Source organism: Hylobates moloch, unplaced genomic scaffold (genome assembly GCF_009828535.3).
Source record: "Hylobates moloch isolate HMO894 unplaced genomic scaffold, HMol_V3 SCAFFOLD_1, whole genome shotgun sequence".
Classification (NCBI taxonomy): domain Eukaryota; kingdom Metazoa; phylum Chordata; class Mammalia; order Primates; family Hylobatidae; genus Hylobates; species Hylobates moloch.
The window spans coordinates 192024905-192049356 of record NW_026652276.1 but is presented as its reverse complement, the minus strand read 5'-3'; the positions used below and the strand labels follow the sequence as shown (position 1 = coordinate 192049356).

General features: G+C 35.6%; 1 protein-coding gene and 1 pseudogene across 3 annotated transcripts in view; both read left to right on the top strand.

The window, feature by feature from the left end:
* Window positions 1-8559, top strand: part of LOC131380774 (tigger transposable element-derived protein 1-like) — a 193008-nt pseudogene extending 184449 nt beyond the window's left edge.
* Window positions 1-24452, top strand: part of IMMP2L (inner mitochondrial membrane peptidase subunit 2) — an 885601-nt gene that overhangs the window by 354655 nt on the left and 506494 nt on the right. The gene's annotated exons all lie outside the window — the stretch shown is intronic.

Here is a 24452-nt window from a genome sequence, read left to right as displayed (position 1 = left end):
TGGCTCATGCCTGTAATCCCAACACTTAGGGAGGCTGAGGTGGGCGGATCACCTGAGGTCAGGAGTTTGAGACCAGCCTGGCTAACAAGGTAAAACTCTGTTTCTACTAAAAATACAAAAAAATTAGCCAGGCGTAGTGGCACGTGCCTGTAATCCCAGCTACTCAGGAGGCTGAGGCAGGAGAATCGCTTGAACCCTTGAACCCAGGAAGTGGAGGCTGCAGTGAACTGAGATCATGCCATTGCACTCCAGCTTGGACAACAAGAGTGAAATCCCTTCTAAAAAAAAAAAATTGAAAGATATGGTTCTAGATGCTTAAAAAAATTGAGTGGAATGATAGTCAGGCATATATTAGGCAGAAAAGAGGAACAATGAAGGCCAAAGTAGACATAAGGACATGAATAGTCCCATGGCTATAACTGTAGTTGTGACAATCACATGACAGCAGCATATACATTGGTGTCACTGTCTGTCTGTCTGTGTGATCTTTCCTTTAGAAGAGGTTAATTACAGCCTTTCTTTGCATCATGGACACCTTTGGTGGGAATCTGCTATACCCTATACAACTCTTCTCAGAATACATTTTTAGATGCACAAAATAAAATATATGGTATTTAAGAGGAAACCAGTTTTATTGAACTCATTTAGCAAAATAATTTAAAATTTGTGATGTGTTATATATTTGTTTCTTCATAATATATTTAAATGTATTAAGATGACCTAATAACACTGGGCTTATAAACAATCATAGTTTCAAAATAGTGTGGTGTTGAAGGTAAAAAATATTTCAAGATGTGTAAAACAATGGGAATGTGATATGAAAATAAATCAGATTTCTGTTGGTGACCAAGTCATTGAATTTAAAATAAAGCATATTTCCCTACATGTCCAGAAGCTAAGCAAGCTAATTACTCATATCTGTTTATACTTCTCATGTTATTTCATCTAAAATGCTTATATCCACTGAAATAAAGATTTAAATGAACAAAGTGGTTGGATAATAATTCAAAAGGATCTGGCAAATAGTTTGCTCTAATCTCCTTGCTATTCTTTTCATTAGGTTACAAAAATTTTAGTTTTCTGTTACTGTTCTAATGTACAAGAATACTTGTAGGTTAAAGTGAGTTTTCAGCTTCAGTAATTTCTGTTTACTTAATATATTTTTGTGGTTAATTGTTAGGTTCTTTTTATCCTTTGAGGTAATATGCTCACAACCTGTAGATTTGCTTATTTTGCCAACACTTTCAGATCTTCAGTCCTCATGCCTCCTCACATCTAGAATTTCTCCGGGTATATTTTATTTCCAGTTTCTAAATGCAATGAACATATTTGGACATAGTAAGAAGGAAAAGGCCTAGGAGTTATGGGTGATTGCTTTTATGTATTAGTGGTGCCCATGGAGGGTCTCATTAACACACACAGCATGAGGAATTTTTGCAGCTACCACGTAGAGCTGAAAAATCCAACCACAGAGTAGATTTGATTGTTTATGTCTCAGTATTTTTGTTTGGAGCTTTAAAGGACATTAGCAAAACTTCTTGGGACAGGTGGAATGCCATATGGCACAGGGACTGGACCACTGCCATAGCTTTAGAGATTTATCAAAGCTTCTCCTTCTAGTAGGAATGATATGAGTCTCTTGGACTGCTTCCATTCAGTGATGACATTCATGTACAGATCAGCAACAAAGGTACTTTAAAAACAAAACAAAACAGTAACTATCTCGAAAGAGATTTCTTGCTTTTGATAGGGACTGAAGGAGAGCATCTTTATAAGCAAGATCTTTATTGGATTCAAAACTTTTTTATACTTACTAACTTATTACATAAAATTCATACAAATACTGTTGTGCAGTAATTTGAGGGTGGGTTGGGTGACATAGTGGTTTCTATGCATTGAATACTCCTAAATTCAGATTTTATCCCTTCTGAACACACACACACACACACACACACACACACACACACACACACACACTTTTTAAACATCTATGGGTAGTTCTGAATGGTGGCATTACCTTTGAGTGGCAGTGTCTGGGGTCTGCTGTAGGTTACAACAGAAGTCAGGTTTCTGTTGCACTTCTGACATTAGTATAGCAAACTTCCTTTCCACAGTGTTTTTTGGCCAACTTTGAGGTGGGGTAGGAAGAACTGCTTTTGTAGTACTGGTTGCTACAACTGCTTCTAATGATCTCTAAGTAGTAGTGAGACCAGAAGCTCTAGAGAAGAAAAAGGCAAGGGAAGTTCGTTTCAACACTGGAGAGAGAAAATGGATTGCATCGTTTTTTAATAGAATATGGAGAAATTGAATAGAATTGTCACTGACTTCAAATTATCAATATATATGTACTTTGGAATACTATACACAATTCATTCTATACAACATAATTTTTGTAAATAATGATACCTTTCAGGGTGTCATTTTAGATGGAAATTGGCACCATAAATATTTTAAAGTAAAGATTAAAGAATATAGAATAACATTTGCTTATTGACTCATTTCCATTATTTTCCCCCCTATTTCTCTTTTTTTCTTATGACAGAATTATAATTTGTCTCTAGAGCACCCTGGAGCATTCTTTGATTCTTCATAGCTGCTCATATATCTCTAATAAAGTAGTGATGAACCATAGTATGAAAAAATTATATTGCGTTGAATATAAAATACAATAACTACCACTTATGGATACTTTCTATTTCCATAAATGAGCTAGATAATTTATATTGTCCCTATTATTGTGACAACAGTGCAAACTAGGTATTATTATTTCCATTTTATAAATGCAGAAAATGAGACCAAGAGAAATTAAATAACTTCCCAAGTTCTTACAAATGTACCTAACAACTGGCACAACTGGATTTTAAAAAGCCGTTATCAGTTAAATTCCAGAGTGCATGTTCTTTCTTTTATGCCTGAAATATTTGTCTTTTGTTTTATGTCAGATATTTCACAGGGATTCATGGTTTCTTGATTGAGGCATTTTGCCCCTTTGAGTTAAAGGGCCTCGATGAACTACAAATATGCCTTGTGGAAGACTTAACAACAACAACAAAATGAGAGAAGTCACCCTGCTAATGAGAAACAATGTATGATCTAGGAAAATGCCAACCCAACTTCTGACTGTAAGTCTGAGAGTGTAGCTTCTCCTTGTCCCAGTTAAGCTCTGGATACATATGCAGTCATTTCCCTTTATAACTCTCTGTGGACAGAGCTTGCAGTGTAAGATCTGAAATGATACAAGTGGCTACCAGTAAAATGAAGCCAAGGAAGCTATGGCCTAAAATATAAACTTTTAAAAAGCTTGTTTCCTTACTGAGCTTGCCAATTTCCATAATTAGTCAGAGGCAATTAAGTACCTTAATTAGTTTGATCTTTATGGAATTTCCAGCATATTTTTGTTTTGTAATCAGAACTACAGTTGAATATATGACTGATATCCCTTATAAAGGCTTACATTAGCATACATCAAAATGGTTTACTTCCGTTTCAGGATAGAGATATTTTATTGACATAATTTTAACATGCATTTCATTAAAACACCGTGTTTATGCATTATTACTTACTTATTTGAAATATCACATCTTCAGTCTGCAGGCATCATGGGGTTAAGCAGAACATAATGGCCTTTCTTCATTTTTTGGTTTAGACACAATCACAAAATGAACATTTAAGATACATTTGTAAATAGTTAGTATGTCTTAACCACTTTATATAAATAATACTTTAAACTTTAAAAATGATCATGAATATAAAAGCTTATGCAATCTAGCAAGGCACCAATTTAAGTGAAAACTGCCAGTCTATGTCTGTAAGATTTAGCATTCCAATGATAGTACAAATTAAGGGTTGATTTGATTAGTGAATTGCTGTCTTCCAAATTTCAATTTACATAAGCACTTGAGAGAATCCAAAGTATTTAGAAACTAGCCTGAGTTCTCTTGTTTTCTTTTGTGTGTCGCTGCTTACATTGTGCCATATATCTGTAGGATCAGATTTTTTTCTTATTTGCAACTAAATTCATTCTTGAAATCATGACTGCCTTAGATTTCACATTACATTCTTACCTCCACCTCAGAGGTATTTTCTCTGAGAAACATGGTTGACTTTCTTTATTTTTTTAATACCACTTGAAAAAAATTTCTGTGGGTACTTTGTACTCTCTTTTCTAATTCTCATTTTTCAATCTGACTGTCTTCCTTTTTGTCATTATCAGTTGATAAATAAACTGAGAAACTCTATCTTGACCCCAAGCTGAGTGCTTTCTTGAGATTTCCAAGGTCTGAGGATTCTTTTGAGTGGAATGCGTCATGGAGTTTTCGGGGACTGGGCTCTGAGGCAACCTGGCTCCTCTACAACCAAATTCTATTGAGACCTTGGGACAGCTTCTGCTATTCTTAGTTTTCATAGGACCAAAGAAGTGGTAAATACATGATGGTAATAGAAACTAGAAAACAAGCTATGGATTTAGTTTCATTAGCATTGTTATTAGCCTGGTAAGTGGGAATCCTGTTCCAGAGTTCCACTGAGCATACTGAGCAATTGAGTCCTGATGATGTTAAAGTGATGGACAGTTAGATAGATTTGATTATACTAAGAATGGCACTAGGAAGAAAAAGAGTAAGATTCTTCATTTTATATATCAACTCCATGGACTTATTCCCTCTTCTGACACTTGGGAAAGATCATTTTAAAACCTCTTTTTATGTTTTTTTATTTCTTTTTATGCTTAATTATTTTTATTAAAGTAAGAAATGGCTGCATATATTGAAATGTTTAGTCTTAAAGCTTTTGAAGCCCAGTAATTTTATTCAACACTTGTTCTATATGTAAGAAAGGTTTGAGCATATCTAAACTGACAGATGAGCTAGCTACAAAATTTATAGCTATTTATTTTAGCCATAAGAAGTAAGCAGAAATGTGGAAGCAATGATAAGAAACCCTTAGTGTACTTTCTTATTGTGTTAGCTTTTATCATGCCGTTGAAAATAGTTACGGTCAACTTTTTGTTATTGTTTGTGGCATAAAACTAGATTAAATAATGCTGATCATTTGTTTAGGTTTATATAAAACCTGCACATTTATCTTAGTATCTACTTCCAAAATTGGAAAGTTCAAGTTTTTGTATTTTAGGGCAAGAGAACCTTCATTTATTCCTCTTTTTGTTTTATTTTATTTTTTTATTATTATTATACTTCAAGTTTTAGGGTACATGTGCACAATGTGCAGGTTTGTTACATATGTATCCATGTGCATTTATTCCTCTTATTGGTCATTTGAGTTTATATTCATTGCTGTGCTTCCAACTAGTAGCTATATATGTGGGGCCAGAGCTTCTCCATCAAGCTGGGTGCTCAAATACAGGATTTACCCATTTGTTAAATCTATTTAATGAGCAGTTATGATTCATCTGACATTATTTAGAACATGGAGTATGTAATGATGAACAAGACAGGGAAGATCCCTATTCATGGACATTACTTACATTCTATTAAACAAACAAATAAGAAAATAGCAGAATAGTGATAAGTAAAATGCAGATATAGGATTATTCATTAGAAGCGTGTTTCATGTTATGTATTTGGGGAAATATTATCCATTCCTATTTTAGAAAGTCACATGAAGATATTGCTATATTTATTCTCCAGCCAACCACAGCAGAGGAAATTAGGCTCAGTGATGTTAAATCTTTCTTATTAAGTGGCTCCTAAACATATGTGCAAGTTGCCTAGTGGCAACAAAAACAATATAGTAATAAGAACATCAGGTAATATATACTCCTAATTATATTTAAATAGGCCTATGTATAGTGATAATAATGTAATAATGGTAAAATAACAGTAATAATGGTATAGTAAGATAGTATAGAAATATGGTATAATATTCGGTGGTTATAAAAATTAATATCATTTTCCTTGTTCCAATAGCCTCAAGTAAACACTGTAATATATGTTATTTTAATATTGCTAGATTTACATTAAGGAATAACATTTTTATATCCAGGAAACAGCATAGAAACCTAATATACAGTATGTCAAAATTTTTCTCAATTTATAAAATGAAACACATATTCCCTAAACAGCTAAAATGAATTTTAAAAATAGGCTTTGTCAATATATATGTGTGAATGAATGAAAAGTAATTAGAAAGTACAGTCATTTCAGCACAATTTTATTGTAGGCTTATGTCATTTTATTGTGCTTCACTGTATTATGCATTAGGTTTGTAGCAACCCTGCATTGAGTAAGTCTGTCATCACCAGTTTTCCAACAGCACATGCTCACTTCATGTCTTTGTGTCACACTTTGGTAATTCTTGCAGTGTTTCAAACTTTCCTTATTGTTACATATGTTTTAGTGATCTGTGATTAGTAATCTTTGCTGTTACTGTTGTAATTGTTTCAGGGCACCACAAACCTCACCCATATAAGATGGCAAGTTGAATTGACAAATGTGTGGTTCTGACTACTACACTGACTGGCAGGTTCTGGATCTCTTTTCCTCTCCTCAGGCCTCCTTATTTGCTGAGATACAACAATATTGAAATTAGGCCAACTAATGACCCTACAATAGCCTCTAAGTGTCCAAGAGAAAGAACAAGTTATGAGTCTTTCACTTTAAATGAAAATCTAGAAATGATTAATTTTAGTGAGGAAAGCATGTAAAAAATTGAGATAGTTCATAAGCTAGGCCTCTTGTACCAATTAGTGAAGTTGTAAATTCAAAGGATAAGTTCTTGAAGGAAATTAAAATTGCTACTCTGGTGAACACACAAATGATAAGAAACTAAAGCATTCTTATTGCTGATATGGAGAAAGTTTGGGAGTTCTGGATAGATCAAACCAGCCCCAACATTCTCTTAAGCCAAATCCTAATCCAGAGCAAAGCCCTTACTCTCTTCAATTCTATGAAGGCTGAAAGAGGTGAGGAAGTTTCAGAAGAAAAGTTGGAAGCTAGCAAAAGTTGGTTCATTCCTGACAGCTTCAGGAAATAAGCTGTTTTCATAACATGAAAGTGTAAGGTAAAGCAGCAAGTATTGACATAGAAATTACAGCAATTTATCCAGAAGATTTAGCTAAAATAATTGATGAAGGTGGCTCCACTAAACAACCGATTTTCAAGATAGACGAAACAGCCTTGTTTTGGAAGAAGATGCCACGTAGGACTTTGATAGCTAGAGAGAAGTCAGTGCCTGGCTTCAAAGCATCAAAGGACAGGCTCACTCTCTTGTTAGGAGCGAATGCAGCTGATGAGTTTAAGTTGAAGCCAATGCTCGTTGCCCATTCCAAAAATCCTAGGGCCCTTAAGAATGATGCTAAATCTGTTCTACTTGTGCTCTATAAAGGGAACAACAGAGTCTGGATGACAGCACATCTCTTCATAGCAGAAATGTCCAATCTTTTGGTTTCCCTAGGCCACATTAGATAAAGAAGAATGGTCTTGGGCCACACATAACATACACTAACACTACCAACAGCTGATAGGCTAAAAAAAAAATTGCAAAAAAGTCTCATAATGTTTTAAGAAAGTTTATGAATTTGTGTTGGCCATATTCAAAGCCATCCTGGGCTGCAGGTTGAACAAGCTTGGTTTATAGCATGGTTTACTAAATATTTTAAACCCATTGTTGAGACCTACTGCTCAGACAAAATTTTTTTTTTCAAAATATTACTGCTCATTGAAAATGCACATGGTCATCTAAGAGCTCTGATGGAGATATGTAAAGAGATTAATGTTATTTTCATGCCTGCTAACACGACATTTATTTTGCAGGCCTTGGATCAAAGAGGAATTTTGACTTTCAAGTCTTATTATTTAAGAAGTACATTTTGTAAGGCTCTAGGTATCATAAATAATGATTCTGCTTATGGCTCTGGGAAAAGTAAATTGAAAACCTGGAAGAGAGTCACCATTCTAGATGCCATTAAGAACATTTGTGATGCATGAGAACAGATCAAAATATCAACATGAACAGGAATTTGGAAGAACTTGATTCCAGTGCTCATGGATGACTTTGAGGGGTTCAAGACATAAGTAGAGAGAGTAACTACAGGTGTGGTAGAAATAGCAAGAGAACTAGAATTAGAAGTGAAACTTGAAGATGGAACTGAATTGCTACAATCTCATGATAAAACTTGAACAGATAAGGAGTTGCTTTTTATGGATAAGCAAAGAAAGCGGTTTCTTGAGATAGAATCTTCTCCTAGTGAAGATGCTGTGAACACTGCTGAAGTGACAACAAAGGTTTTAGAATGTTTAATAAACTTCACTGATAAAGCAGTGACAGGGTTTGAGAGGACTGACTTCAATTTCAAAAGTTCTACTGTGGATAAAATGCTATCAAACAGCATCATGTGCTGCAGAAAAATCTTCATGAAAGGAAGAGTTAATTAATAGGGGAGACTTTATGGTTTTCTTAAGAAAATTGTTACAGCCACCCCAACCTTCAGCATCCATCACCCTGATTAGTCAGCAGCCATCAACATAGAGGCAAGACCCCCTAGTAGCTAAAGGATTACAACTGGCCAAACATTTTTTTAGCAACAGAGTATTTTTAAATTAAGGTATGTACTGTTTTAGACATAATGCTATTACACATTTAATAAAGTACAGTATAGTGTAAACATAACTTTTATAAGCACTGGGAAAACAAAAAATTTATATGACTTGCTTTATTGCTGTATTCATTTTATTGTGATGATCTATAACAAAATCTGTAATATCTCAAGGTACGCCTTTATTTGGTTCTGAGATTCGGTAGAAAAATGCTTGCTGGTTCTTAAGAGTATGTATATGTCCCCTAGCTAGTAAGAAATAGTAATGTGAAAAGTAATTAGCATATCTGAGCACATGGTATTTGATATTTTCTTATTTCAAATATCAAGTTAATCCCATTTTTATAATAAAACAAAAAGTGAATACCCAGGAAAAGGCACACAGGGAATGTGGAAGCCAGGATTTAACTTCCCGCCCTCTGACAACAAGTACCTTGTAAGCTCTTCCCACTCTTTGTGACATAAAGCTGCCAACCCCATCTTCCTGTCATATTTGATGTTTCTATATGGGAATAAAAGAAATGTCACATGTACCCAACTCTAAGGGAACATTTCAGGGCAAAGGCTTATCTTGGTAAATTAAACTTGTGTGTTATCTTCCAGGGCCTTAATAACAATGCTTCTAGTTGCTTCGTGGACTAAAAGGTCTATAAATGTAGGTAAATATCAAAGCTGACTGTTCTTTAATTTTATATTCTGTTATTCTAGTTGACACAATTTTTAAATTTGGAGATGTTTAAAGGACAGAGTTTAATCATTATAAGAGAGAAGGTCAAAGGAAAGGGAATAGATTTTTCAAAAGTAGGGAAGGCCAGGCACAGTGGCTAATGCCTGTAATCATAACACTTTTGGAGCCTGAGGCAGAAGGATTGTTTGAGGCCAGCAGTTCCAGACCACCCTGAGCAACACAGCAAGACCCCGTCTCTACAGAAAAAATTTAAAAAATTAGCTGGCATGTAGTATGCATCTCTGGTCTCAGCTACCCAAGAGGATGAAGTAGGAGGATCCCTTGAGCCTGGGAGGTCAAGGCTGCAGTGAACTGCGATAGCACCACTGCACTCTACCCTCGATGACAGAGCAAGGCCCAGTCTCCAAAAATAAAAACAAAAATGAAAAAATAAAAGCAGGGCAGTGTGAAACTAACTAATCAAGTCAAGTGTTTGTTGTGCTGATTTTAAACTTTTTTGGGCCATTTTGTTAAGAATATTTTTGTGCAGTACTTTTTCAAGATTTCACATTTTCCCTATCTTTTTTTCGTCAACATTTACTGGTAAACTTGAGGATTGGTATTCATCCAATGAAGTGTATATTCAGGAAGAAAAGAATTATGCAGAAAGAAAGGTATTAAGGGACACAGATTTTCCTTTCTTTCTTATACTACATGTAGAAAATAAACTAGATTAAGTAAATGGCGTTTCATACCTGGAAGATCATTGAGAAGCTATAGGTAATAAGAGAGTCCACACTATGCACCATTTATTTTTGTTTATGGTTTGAATGGGTTTAAATGATTTTTACTCTTTTAGTTATTTTGATATGTACAATTAATTATTGTCGATGGTAGTTACCCTTTTGTGCTATCAAATACTAGATTTTACTCATTCTATTTAACTATATTTTTGTATCCATTAACCATCCTCACACTCGCAACTTCCATTACCCTTCCCAGTCTCTGATAACCATCATTCTTCTCTCTATCTCCATGAGTTCATTTGTTTTAATTTTTTTAGCTTCCACAAATAAGTGAAAACATGAGATTTGTCTTTTGGTGCCTGGCTTATTTCACTTAACATAGTCACCTCCAGGTTCATCCATGTGGTTGCAAATGACAGGATCTAATTCGTCTTTATAGTCGAATAGTACTCCATTGTGTATATGTACCACATTTTCTTTATTCATTCTTCTGTTGATAGAAATTTAGGTTGCTTCCAAATGTTGATTATTGTGAATAATGTTGCAGTAAACATGGGCGTGCAGGTATCTCTTTGAATACTGATTTTCTTCCTTTTGGTTATATACCTAGCTGTGGGAGTGCTGGATCATATGGTAGTTCTATTTTTAGTTTTATGATGGGCCTCCAAACTGTTCTTCATAGTGGCAATACTAATTTACATTCCCACCAACAGTGTACAAGGGGTCCCTTCTCTTCACATCCTTGCCAGCATTATTGTCTGTCTTTCAGATAAAGTCATTTGAACTGGAGTGAGTTGTTATCTCATTGCAGTTTTGCTTTGCATTTCTCTGTTTATCAGTGATGTTGAGCACCTTCTCATCTACCTGTATGCCATTCGTATGTCTTCTTTTGAGAAATATCTATTCAGATCTTTTGCCCATTTTTAATCAGATTATTGGATTTTTTTCCTATTTTTGATCGCCTTATATATTCTTATTATTAATCCCTTCTCAGGTGGACACTTAGCAAATATTTTCTCCCATTCTGTGGGATGTCTGTTCACTTCGTTGATTGTTTTCTTTGCTGTGCAGGAACCTTTTAACTTGATGTGACCCCATTTGTCCATTTTTGCATGGGTTTTCTGCTTCTGTAGGGTATTACTCTAGAAATCTTTCCCTATTTCAATGTCCTGGAGAGTTTCCCCAATGTTTTCTTGTAATAATTTCATACATTGAGTTCTTAGATTTAAGTCTTTAATCCATGTTGATTTGATTTTTGTATATGGTGAGAAATAGGGGTCTGGTTTCCTTCTTCTGGTATTTAAAAAAAACTCTCCAAATTGTAGATAAAATTTATATTTCTTGAAATAATTTCTGATATCGTGAATCCTGTTATTTCTAATGGAATATGTATTTTTGCATAAACATTATAGATTTCTCTTGATAACAAACCTACAATGGACTGTATTTATTTCTCTCCTACCCCCCATATTACATTATTACTAAAAAGTGTACATATTGTATTACTTAGGAATTAAAAGAATAGACAGTCTCACTGAACTTCAGTGAGCTTACAGTTTATAGTTAGGAATGATGGAGGTACTTGTGTTTTCTTCTTGAATGTGGCTAAGCTAAGATGGGGAAAACGCTGCCTGTTATTGTAACACCTTTTCCTTGGCCATCTGCTTGCCCACATTCTAAATGAGTCAGAAATGGAAGCAAGACAGTAATTAGGATGCTGTGTAATTAATCCTAATCTTCTTGCACAAAGCTGGAATACATAATGCAACAAGGACTCTGAAAACAGTAGTTTTTTCTGATTTTCCACTTAATTTCTGATATATTTCAAAAGAAATCATTTTCAGTTTAATAGAGTTCACTATGTGCTTTCATTAAATGTAAAGGTTTTTAATGGTACTAAGAAACTATTAAATGCATATTGTAAGCCTAGTGTTCCACCAGGGACTTATTTATGTTTGATTTATTGGCTTTATATTCTTTATTGGAAAATCTAGCCCACTTAAAGGAATTCTTTTAATGCTGAGTGTTATATTTATATCTCCTCTGCCTTGCATATTTTTCTTTGACCATTTACTGCACAAATATTGATTTCAGAATATCTTTCAGATTCTTTCTCAGCAATTTGAGTTTGTGCATCTGTGCCAAGAAGGGATTATATTTGTTTCCATGCACATACTTTATGGGGCTCTGTTCCTTTTTTCAATAATTGTTTTACTAGAGTCAATAGAAGGCTGGTTAATAGTTTTTCATAAGGTAATAGAATTTTTTGAATCAGGGAGAATGTAATCATGAAATTTAAAAATGAGCAAACAAGGGCCAAAAGATTTAGGCTGTATATTTCCCGTAACCACTCTGAACTTTGAAATTCAGTAATTTTTTTTTGCATTGAGTGAGGTAGGAGCTGAAAATATTAAACATACAATAAAAATAGAGACTGTGGCTCTAGGCAGAAGGCATGTAAATATGCCTGTGTGTATGCATGGTAATATGCATTGAATTAGGAGTCAGAAGACTAGGTTTTGCCACTCACCAGCTGTAGGAAGTCATTAAACATCTATCTGCCTCAGCTTTCTGATTTGTATTACCTGCCTTGCCTGTCTCATTTGTAAGTATGCACTGAGATTAACTATGTTAAAAGACTGAAACTTTTAGAGTTGTTCAGTTGTGAAATAGTATGTCTCTGTGTTTATAGCCAGTTCACTGTTGATTGTAGTATTATTCTAGTGAAACTGAGACCAGGGTCCCACAGTTTTAAAAATATTCTTATATGAATATGTGTATGTGTATAATTTTTCTTTATGATATGGGGCAGGTAATGAAAATTGAAGTATGCTATTCCATACAAATAGATGCCCATGGGGAGGCTCACATTTATGAGAAGGGTTGATGTTGATAATCCTTTGAAAGAGAAACTCGGTAAGCATTGTTAATATATTTAACTTCACTGTAGATACTTTTAGAACAACAGTTTGAAATTTTAGAATAGAACAGTGAAGGACAGATATTTGCTTGTGATTTTCTTAAATGTTACAATTATGGTAAGCTTCTTTCCTCATATTTTATCTACATTTTCTAGATATGTCCTGTGACTGATTAGTCTTCAGTTACGGGACTGTTACTAGCCCTGGTGTGTTTTTCTGATAATATAAGAAACACCCCAGGAGGAAGCTTATATCTGCTGTTTTACTAGGGATTGGAAATGACACTGTTACTCCAGAAATGCATTCACTGTTGCTCTTTGAGTCTGGACATACAAATTATAGTTAACCGTTTACCAAACTTGAGAAAAAGAATGAGTGCATAGCTTCCAACCACTGCGGTTGTAACCAGTAGATTCAGGCAATGTATAAAATTCATACACTCTCATAACAGTGTTTCTCCTTTATTGGGTAGACACTAACTTAACGTTCTCAGCATCTTTAGAAAGTTTACTAAGTAGCTCACAGAACGGGTGTGAGAGGCCAAGTGTGCTCAAGTGATTCAGTGATTCAGGCAATTAAAATTGTGTATTGTTAATTAATTTTTTTCAGGTAGAAAGTTGTTACAGAAATGATTTTTTTAAAGAAATCACTTTTTAGGAAATTAAGTTATCAGAAAAATAGAATAATAATTTTATTTTATCTAAAGAGAGTCTGAGGTTTTAGATATCATCATCTAATAATGTTAAATTTTGAAAAAGAAAATTCAAGTTATTTAAAATCTTCCAATGACTGCAACACTTCGGTAGTAATATTAATGTTTGAGAAAAAGCCCTACTTCTAGGAAATTAGAATCTCCTGGGGCTTTTATGACCTAAACTCTCAATTATTCTTTGCTGGAATTCTTATTGACTTCATGTATTGTTCATTTGTCTATAGCATGTGGTGCAATAGCAGTCCCTCAGCAGGTTACAGTTCTCTCTTTGCCACATAGAAAATAGTAGTTATATTACATAGATTATTGGCATAGTGGTTTTTCCACCATTATACCATTAGTTCTCTGCCATTTTGTCAATTTCAAGTTGATTTTAATTAATTTAACGGTAGGTTGCCTTTTAATAATGCTTTTATAATATGACATATAAAACTCCACATGAGCTTGGAACACATTAGGTTAAATGAAATAAACCAGGCATAGAAGAATAAATACTATATGTTCTCACTCATATGGGAAAGCTTAAAAGTTGATCCCATAGAAGTAGAGAGTAGAATAGTGGTTACTTGAGGAGGGGAAGGAAAGCGGAAGGACAAGGGGAAGGAAAGGGGAAGAAGGAGATAGCCAAAGGCTGGTTAATGGATTTAAAAGTACAGCTGGATAGGAGGAATAAGTTCTAGTGTTCCGTACCACTATAGGGTGACTGTAATTAGCAGCAATGTATTATATATTTTAAAATAGCTAGAAAAGCAGATTTTGAATGTTATCAACACAAAGAAATGGTAAACATGTGAGGTGATAGATATGCTGAATACCCTGTTTGATCATTACACATTGTATACATGTATGAAAATATAACATTGTACTCCATGAATATATATAATTATTATGTCAATTAAAATAATAATAAAAGCAAAGAAAAAATCATAGAGTGTTCCAGTCTGTAAATTTAATAATGAATGTAATATTAGTAATAAATAAAGCTGCTAAGTTTCCTGTCTTATGTCTTGAAAGCACTCAGTGTTGAGTGCAGTCTGCTTAGGAACCAGCACTGTACTGCATATTTATATTATGAAAGTCCCTTATATTTTATACCATTTAGCAAACAGGTTTAGCAACTGACATATGTGATTTATTTATCTTCACAATGTAGTCTTGACTATACATAGATTCACAATATTGAAGAAGTTCTTCTGGGCATATACTACTTTTTTGATTGAGATCAATGCTGTTTTCTGTTAAATCAGAGAATAAATTTCCAAATGCCTGCACCCTGTATTTCACCAAACCCATAATATTCCACTCATTCTTTTCTTCAAGTTATTCCTTTCTTATTCCTTCCTTCACCCCTAACCATACCTTGTTACTTAGCCCCTGCATTTTTAATTCTTTATTTTATCTTTTTTTTACCTATTATACATCTACTTATATTACGTATATGTAGATAGTTACAGTTCTATCTGCTTTTAGTGTAAGCTACCTGCATTTTTTTTAAGCAGCAGAGTTATAATTTAAAAGAAACGTTCTTCACATTGCTTCTTGTCTAAGGAGCACCCTCAGATGTGTTCTAAGCAAATCCTGGTCTGATTAGGATGTTGGTAAATTTTCTTCAGGATATTAATCTTTTTTCCCTCCAGATTCTTTTACTATACACATTATGACTATAATCTTTAATTATCCAACTTTATGTAATACATTTTTCATAAATGTTCAATTTGCCATGTTTTCTTTTGAGGCAGAAGAAACTTGATAATGGAGGTGAGAAAGCTTTAAATGATTTATGTTATACAGGTTGTTCCCTAATGCTTCTTTCTCTCTCTTTGGGCTTTTAAGGTAAATATTTAAATAGTTATTGTGATATTAATAAAACTAGGAGGCTCAAATATTATTTCCCTTGTGGTCAATGATTCAAAACATTGATTTTATGCTACCCCAGTGAGTTTCTAATAATTTCAATGTAGTACAATATTGAGGCCTCATGGGAAAATTTAATTCATGATAATTTAAAATATAAATGTATGCCACATGGTGTGCACCACCACTATCCTCTTTCTGTGTGTGTGTATATCTTTGTGTGTGTGTGTGTGTGTGTGTCTTGCATGCATACTTTTTCTTTTAGAAAAGGGCTCTAAGAGTGCTCACGAAGAAAAGCTGATTGCCTTCATTGCTTTTTTTAAATTTCTTTTTATATATATATGTATTTTTTATTAGTAATGCAGCTGCACATTTTTTTCCTGTTAGAATCATTTTTCTTTCTTTTTTTATTATTATTATACTTTAAGTTTTAGGGTACATGTACACAATGTGCAGGTTTGTTACATATGTATCCGTGTGCCATGTTGGTGTGCTGCACCCATTAACTCGTCATTTAGAATTAGGTATATCTCCTAATGCTGTCCCTCCCCCCTCCCCCCCACCCCACAGCAGTCCCCGGAGTGTGATGTTCCCCTTCCTGTGTCCATGTGTTCTCATTGTTCAATTCCCACCTATGAGTGAGAACATGCGGTGTTTGGTTTTTTGTCCTTGTGATAGTTTACTGAGAATGATGGTTCCCAGGTTCATCCATGTCCGTACAAAGGACATGAACTCATCATTTTTTATGGCTGCATAGTATTCTATGGTGTATATACTTACACAGATTTTGGATTTTTATACCAATTTCTCAGAGGTAAAAGTAAACGAATGAAATACAGTGAAACACACAATCAGAGTTTTCTCTTGCCTTCTGAGCAATTAGAGCTATTCAGTATAACCTGACTGGTAAGACACAAACACTGTGTTCTTATATACTATGATAACATATCTCAAGCTTCATATTTCTGTTTTAAGAATCTTTCTAAGCACAAGGAGAATGAGGGTTGAAAATTACCTTTTGGGTACCGTTGTTCACTATTGGGGTAATGGGTACACTAAAAGCCCAGGCTTTACTACTATGCAGTATCCTTGTAACAAAACTGCTGATCCTCCTAAATCTATAAAAATTAAAAAATTTAAAAAGTCTTTCCAAGTATGGGGAAAACATATAGATGATGTATACTTTAGGTAAACTGGGAGCTAGGGAGATGATGATAGGAACCCTCAGACTTCATTATTTTGATATTCTAGGAGATGTGTTGATTTGTAGGATTATCTTTTCTAGGGCTACCCTATCCTTTTGGTCACATTCTCTACCTCTCTAAGTCCACTTCCAGTGCTATCAATTTCTTCTGGAAATGACTGCCACAGGCTTTATTTCTTAAGGGTATTGGTCAAACTATTGTATTGTGGGCTCCTATTCTGGGTACAGCCATCTTTCAAACAACTGTGTTTCTGGATTTTATGTTACTGCCAGTCGTTCTGGACTTTTGCCCCTGCCGTGGTGATCTAGGGTCACTGCAGAAGAAATTAATTCTGCTCTTAAATTGGCCTTTATCTTTTTGCCAATCTACCTGTTGTTTCCTGTACGTCTAGATTCCCTGGTTTGAAGGTTGCCTTGATTTCCCAACATAGTTGTTGGATTTCCTTAGGGGAGAAAAAACAGTACTAACAAGACTAACGAGAGAGACTTTAAATTCTTTTATAAGAAAGGATTCTTAATATTGAGTTTTTTTCTTCCAAATGGCAATTCATAATATATGCCAAAATATAGTGACATAGTTTCAGCAGTTTCAACTGTTACTTGAATGTATGCATATGTATAGACAGAACAGCTTATGAATGTATTTCATCAGCAATATAGATGTACTATTACAAATCATTTTTATATCTACATCTCTTTTGTGAAACTGGATTAACTTGGGTGCTTTTAAAATCTAATATAGAAAGTTAAATAACAAAATACCTCCATGAACAACAAACAAAAGGAGACAATAAAAGAAGAGAACCACTGGATCTGATAGAAATGTGGAAATACTGGTGTGCCAGTGTAGTCTGTGACATTTCTTCATGAATGAATTTTGTTATGTGTTGAATTGTGTCTCCCCAAAACATGAAGTCCTAATTCTCAGTACCTGTGATGTGACATTATTGGAAAAGTCTTTGCAGATGACCAAATGAAGATGAGGTTATTAAGGTTGGCCCTAGTTCAGTATGACTGAGCTCTTATAAAACAGGGTAATCTGGACACAGAGAGAGAGTCACAGGGCAAATGCTATGGGAAGATTGTAGTTATGATATTGCAAGCCAAGGAACACCAAAGATTGTCATTGTCAGCAAACCACCAGCAAGAGAGAGGCATGGGACATGTTCTCCCTTACAACCCTGAGTGTAACCAAACCTAGTTTCAGAAGAAAGCAACCCTGAATGTAACCCATAATGAACTTTGGTTGCTCACCGCTCAAAAACCAAATGTGAGAGATGAGAATTGGTGAGAAGAGAAGCAGGTTATTCAGAATCAGCTGACTGAGAAGATTTTGGACTAACGTCCTGAAGTACCATCTTAAGTCAGTACAAATTTCAGGCTCTTTTTATGTGAAGAGAAGGAGAAAGAGTTGAGAATTGGGATCAAGGAGTAACTAATGACTGCATTGCAGACATCTGGGCTCCAGGGATGGTCCAAGGAGGTTGGGAATGTCTTTTTCTTTGGTCAGGTCGCAATGCTCCTATAAATCTTTAACAAAATATATAGTTGTATACATACTTCTCCCTTAATCTCAGTGTTACTTTTAAAAACTACATGATTGCTGTTTTTGCAAATTACCTCACTGTTCTAAAATTATCCTTGCCTATGTGCAGGAATTGGGTAAGGGCCCCTTAACAAAAATGGAGTTAGTTATAATATTCATAACTCTTTTGCTGTTTCGCTATTACGTGAAGACACTTTGTTTTTGGACTTCCAGCCTCCAGACTGAGACAAAAATTTTTGTTGTTTAAGGCACCCAGTTTGTAGTACTTTCTTATGGCACTCCTTGCAAACTGATACCAATTTAATTTGGTAACAGATGATCTAATATCCATTTCAAAAGCCATAGCATCTTTCCATTGAGTGTCAGTTTTAAAGGCCAGATTACTTACTCATGACAAATTATTTCCTACAGAAAGAATGTAGGGAAGGGATAGAATATATTATATAGCTTTGCTTGAAAAGTATACAAGATTATCTTTAGATCTGTTTTTCAAATTAGGGAAGTCCTTGTTAAGTAAAATCTATATAGCAATATGGAAGGTGCTTCAAAGGCAGGAGTAAAAAAGCAAAATCAATTTAGCATAGGTCAATAAATGTGTATATTTGCCCAGAAAGAAATATAAACTGGTTTAGCAACAAGACACCTTTCTTCATTAATGATGTGCTGGTTTAAAATGCACTGACCTACTCTCAACTTATAAGACTGGCTCACATCCAAACCTCCTGTTTATAGATGCTGCTGGATGGTTTGCTTAGCAACGTACATAATGGGACCATGGGGAATTTGGTTTTCCAGCTAAATGAGTTTAGAATGCTCAAATAAAAGCAAAGGTTCAGGTCTGTAGAAAAAAAAAACAGAACTTAAAGCCCACAAGTAAAAGCCAATCACAGATAATTGGATTATTTTTTGCAAATCATTTTTTCAAATTGTTTAAATTCATATTTATAAATGATTTTAACACTCAGAATTAAGTCCATTTTTACAGACCACGTATCCAACAGAAAATCGTTTCAAATTTTGCCACAAAGCTACATACTTCCAGTGTTCTATAGACCTTAATGAAATTTATTAAAATTGAAAACTTTCTATGCAACAATTTTACTGTTTGAATAAAGTAAGTAGAATTCTCTTAGTTTCTTTCCAGTGTGAAAACAACACCAACAACAAAACAACACCTAAATTGGTAGACAGAGATCTGCAAAATAAAAAAAATAAGCAGAGTAGTTAATGGAAAAGGTATTATTCCAGTTCATGAAAGAATTCATATTGCGTATACCCAATAGCTCAGAAGCCAAATCTTAGATGTTAACTTAAATCACTACAGCCATTCTTTCTTTCAACATTATTTTACTGAGGATTCTGAGTAAACACAACAGGCTCTGTGTTCTTAGGACCAGCTATTTTTGAGGCACATGATGTTAAATCCTTAGAAGGATGTTAGAGAGTAAGCCTAATACTTGATTCTCCTTATATTATATCCTGGTGAAGATAATTTAGTCATTGGGAAGTGTGTTCCTCAATACACTAAAGGTAAGAGAAACTGCAACAATCCATTTGTTTTGGGGAGTTTGGAGTAATATGATTTCAGTTGGTAACCTTCTGATATTATTTGGTTTGAAGCTGAGGGGCACCTGAGTTAGGATGTCCATATAATCTTGAGCTTGAAGTATGCTGAAAAATCAGGTAAACCAGAAAGGTTTTGTGAAAAATGGGATGTATGGTCATTTTTCGCAGAGCAGACTGCTTCTTTATAGTGAAAAAAATAATAGTGTTTTGGATTTGTGGTTCATGAGTGGAGTCAGCAGGTAACCAGTAAAAACAGTCCAGAACAGAGCGTGGTGATAATCAGTTAGTTAGGGTCCAGTCAGAAGTAGCTGAAATTGTATATTACTGGACATAATATCTAAAGACAGGCTTTGATGAGGAAAGGTCTAAAGACAGGCTTTGATGACAGCAGGTTTGGTTCATGATGTGGTCAGATCAAGCCCCCTTAGATAGGAAAATATTAAAGTGGTAAATAAGAGATCAGACTAAATGGTAGAACATTACCAAGTGATATACATCATAACAGCTTCACATGGGTCTGTGATAGTGTTGGGTTTTTCTATGGTGTAGTGGGTTGAATGGCGACCCTCCCCCAGCCAAATAATGTGTCCATTTCTCAGAACCTGTGAATTTCATCTTACTTGGAAAAGGAATCTTTGCAGATGCAATTTAAAGGACCTCAAGATGAGATTATCCTGGATTATCCAGGTGGGCCCTAAATCAAATGACAAGTATTTTTATGAAGGAGACACAGAAGAGACACACAGAGAAGAGGTGAAAGCAGTGTATAGGCAAAATAAAGGCAAAGGTTGAAGTGATGCAGCCTCAAACCATGGAATGACTGGAACCACCAGAAATTAGACAAAATAAGGAAGAATTCTTCCCCAGAGACTTTGGAGGAAATGTAGCCTGATGACACCTTGATTTCAGACCTTTGGCCTCCATAACTGTGAGAGAATAAATTTCTCTTGGAAGCCGCCCAGTTTGTAGTGCTTTGTTTTGGCAGCCCTAGGAAACTAATACAGTATGTATGGGGCACGAATTAACCAACTCTAATGTTCTGCAGTTGGCACTGCCTTAGAGTAATGGAGGCCACTTCTGGGAAGGAAGCTCTGAAATCCTGGGTGCTCCTTGATTGTTAAAGCATATTTGCTTCTCTTTTTATGTAACTTAAGACATTATTTAAAAGGATAGGAGAGAGTATAATATAATAAATAATAAAGTTTACTTTCAAGCAGGCCAGGGTGGGAGGAATCCTAGTTTCTTAGTAAAATAATGATACTTCTGGATAAGAACTTCATAGACAGTTTAAGGACTAGATTTTGATTGTCTAGAATTTAAATCTATGTAGAGACTATAGATTTCATTTATTGAATTTCCTGGGTTAGAGTCAGGCTTTGTCACTAATTAACTGGGCAAGATACCCATCTAAGCATCGATTTCTTAATCTATGAAATGGAGATAATAATCCTTCCATTATTATTAACCTCACTCATGGGGTTTAAATGAAATAATTTTAAAATATGAATTGCTACTTTTTTCTTGTCATTTTAAGATTATAATTAAGGACTAAATATTCTTAGAAATGATATGACACAATCCTAATTAGGTTATTGAGCTCTCTTTGAGAATGAATATATCACTGTCTTATGAAAGAAATTTCAGTCTTAGTCTCTGCTGATTGGCTGAGAGCAATCATTAATATTAATCAAAACTTGTATTAACTGAGAATGCACTACAATCCTGATAACTTGCCAGGGGCTTGGCCTTCAAATGGTAGAAGGCAGGGCTTCAGTTTGATCTCAAGATGCTGTCAGTCTTTTTCCTAGGAGCCAAGAGATGACCCAGAATGAGTATGGGAGATTTGTTTTGGTGCTGCGAAGGTATTTGTAGAGTTAACCCCAGCTTCAGTCAAGGGCTTATCACAGGTCTATTATCCTTATCCTGATTGTTCCTTGTTATCACTTGAAACAAGTAAATCATGATTTTTAAAACTGAATTTTTAAATAAAATAAGTAGGTAAAAATTAGCAAGACACTAATGAAATCAGTTAAAATAGTAAAATAGATTAAATGCGTTAAAAAATAAGCAGCCACTGTGGAAAATAGTATGGCATTTCCTCAAAAAGTTAAACATAAAATTACCCTGTGATCCAGCAATTCCACTTCTGGTTATTTATCCAAAAGAATTGAAAGCAGGGTCTCGAAGATATATTTATATATTCACATTTATAGCAATGTTATTCAGAATCGCCAAAATGCAGAAGCAACCCAAATATCCATTGACAGATGAATTAATAAGCAAAGTGTGGTGTATATGTACAATTGACTGTCATTCAGCTTTAAAAAAGAAGAAAGTTCACACATATGCTACTATATAGATGGACCCTGAGGCCATTATGCCAAGTGAAATGAGCCAGTCACAGAAAGAGAGATACAGTATGATTTTACTTGTATAAGGTACCTAGAATAGTCAAAACCTTAAAGGCAGAAAGAATGGAGGTTGCCAGGGGCCTGGGGTGGGGGGAGTGTGGAATGTGGAATTACTGTTTAATGGGTACAGGGTTTCTGTTTTATATGATGAAAAAAGTTCCGGAGATGAATGGTGGTGATGGTAACAGAACAACGTACATGTACTTGATACCACTGAATGCTACACTTAAATATAATTAAGATAATAAATATTATGCTATGTGTAATTCTCTATAGTAGAAAATAATTGGAACAAAAGAAAGCTACAAAACCACACCCAAAACAGTAAATAACCTAGCAAAAAAAATTTTTTTTAATCAGCTCACAACAAAATGAACAAAATGTCATGTCCCTTCCAAGCTCTTTGTTTGTATTAAGTGACTTCAAAACTTGACAGATGCTATGTTTGTGAGCCTGGCCTGATTCCTGTAATTAATTATGCCCTTCCTTTGCTTTTCTGACTCATCTGACAGTGAAGTTCATAGATTTAAACTGGATCCAGTTTTCTGGGCCTCAGCATTATTAGGTCACTGTATACTGTTGTATCACTACTCTGTTCTTGATAACTGGGCTCTTTATGTCTTGCTGCGGGATCACTCCAGTCTTTCATCCCATTCCTGGTAAATCCATCTGGTGTCAATCTCTGAGCTTATGGTGACTTCCCTAGTGACCCAGTGCTTCCTCACAACATGTCCTGTGAATGGGGCCTATCCAGTTAGTGACAAGACTCCCTCTGCTGCATACTTGTCTTTCTAGCTGGCTTTCTATCACTTTTAGATTTCCCAGAGCTCTACCTTGTTGTCACCACTCCCTGCAATAGGTTTTGCGCCAACCTAATACTATGTCTGAAGTTGGCCAATTGGCCTGCCTGCCTGCCCGCCCGCCCGCCCGCCCGACCTCCCTCCCTTCCCTTCCTCCCGCCCTCCCTTCCCTTCCTCCCGCCCTCCCTTCCCTTCCTCCCTCCCTCCCCTCCCTTCCGCCCTCCCTTCCCTTCCTTCCTCCCTTCCTTTCCCCCTCCCCCCTCTCCTACTTTCCCTTCCTTTTTTTTTTTGAGACGGAATCTCGCTCTGTCTCCCAGGCTGGAGTGCAGTGGCGCAATCTCGGCTCACTGCAAGCTCCGCCTCCCGGGTTCATGCCATTCTCCTGCCTTAGCCTTTACGAGTAGCTGGGACTACAGGCGCCGGCCACCACGCCCGGCTAATTTTTTTGTATTTTTAGTAGAGACGGGGTTTCACTGTGGTCTCGTTCTCCTGACCTCGTGATCCGCCCGCCTCGGCCTCCCAAAGTGCTGGGATTACAAGCGTGAGCCACCGCGCCCGGCCCCCTGCCTTTTTATAACTGTTGTCATACTATGCCTTTACCAGTGGTCTGTTTTTAATCCTCTAAATGTTATGTTCTGCTTACTGCATGGTACTTTCTTCTTATAGCTGTTTCAGATCTTTTGTGCTATAACTTGTTCCAGTATGGTAGGAAAAGCTCCTTCCTGGTGTCCTCCCCATCTATTCTAGTCTTTACATATGTAGTTAAGGTCACAACAGCCTAGTCTCCCCTGAGATATAGCAAAGCTGAGTTACTTTAGAACAAAGACCATTCTCAATAAGCGATATCAGACTATTGGATTATAGACCGAATTCTCTAAAACATGTTCTCTTGGAGAGTCCCTGGTTCTATTATTAGGTGGGGCATCATCCACTGCATCTCAAGTCTAGCTGGCTGCACTGCACACAAAACCTATAGAAAATCTATCAAGCCCGTTATCCCATCCTATCCTCATCTAAAGCTCTTGAAACTCCACCAGCTAAGTTTCCCACTGATACCAATCCACACAAGCCACTTAGGGTTTAATTTAATGTTCTATGATAAGGCAGAGACATACATATGACAGAATTGAGACTAACTTCCAGAATATTGACAGGGGATTATCAACTTTTTTTCAGAGTGTCAAGGATAAACAAAGCTAGACACTAGTTAAAGCACTAAGGAGAGATTTGATTCAGTAATAAATAGTTGCAGTAGGAAGTGAGTCCAGCGTGAATTGAACTCAACTTCACCAAAACAAAAAGCTGGAGACTTTTTAGAGGCCGGGGACTGGCACTGAGGGGTGTTAATAGGGGTTGGTCCATGTGATGAAGCCACGTGGGTTTGTTAATTGACACCTCTCCAGAGGAGAAGCAATCTATCTTTATGACAGCAGGCGATGGTATTAGAGCAAGGTGCCCACTGGAAGTTGGGCCT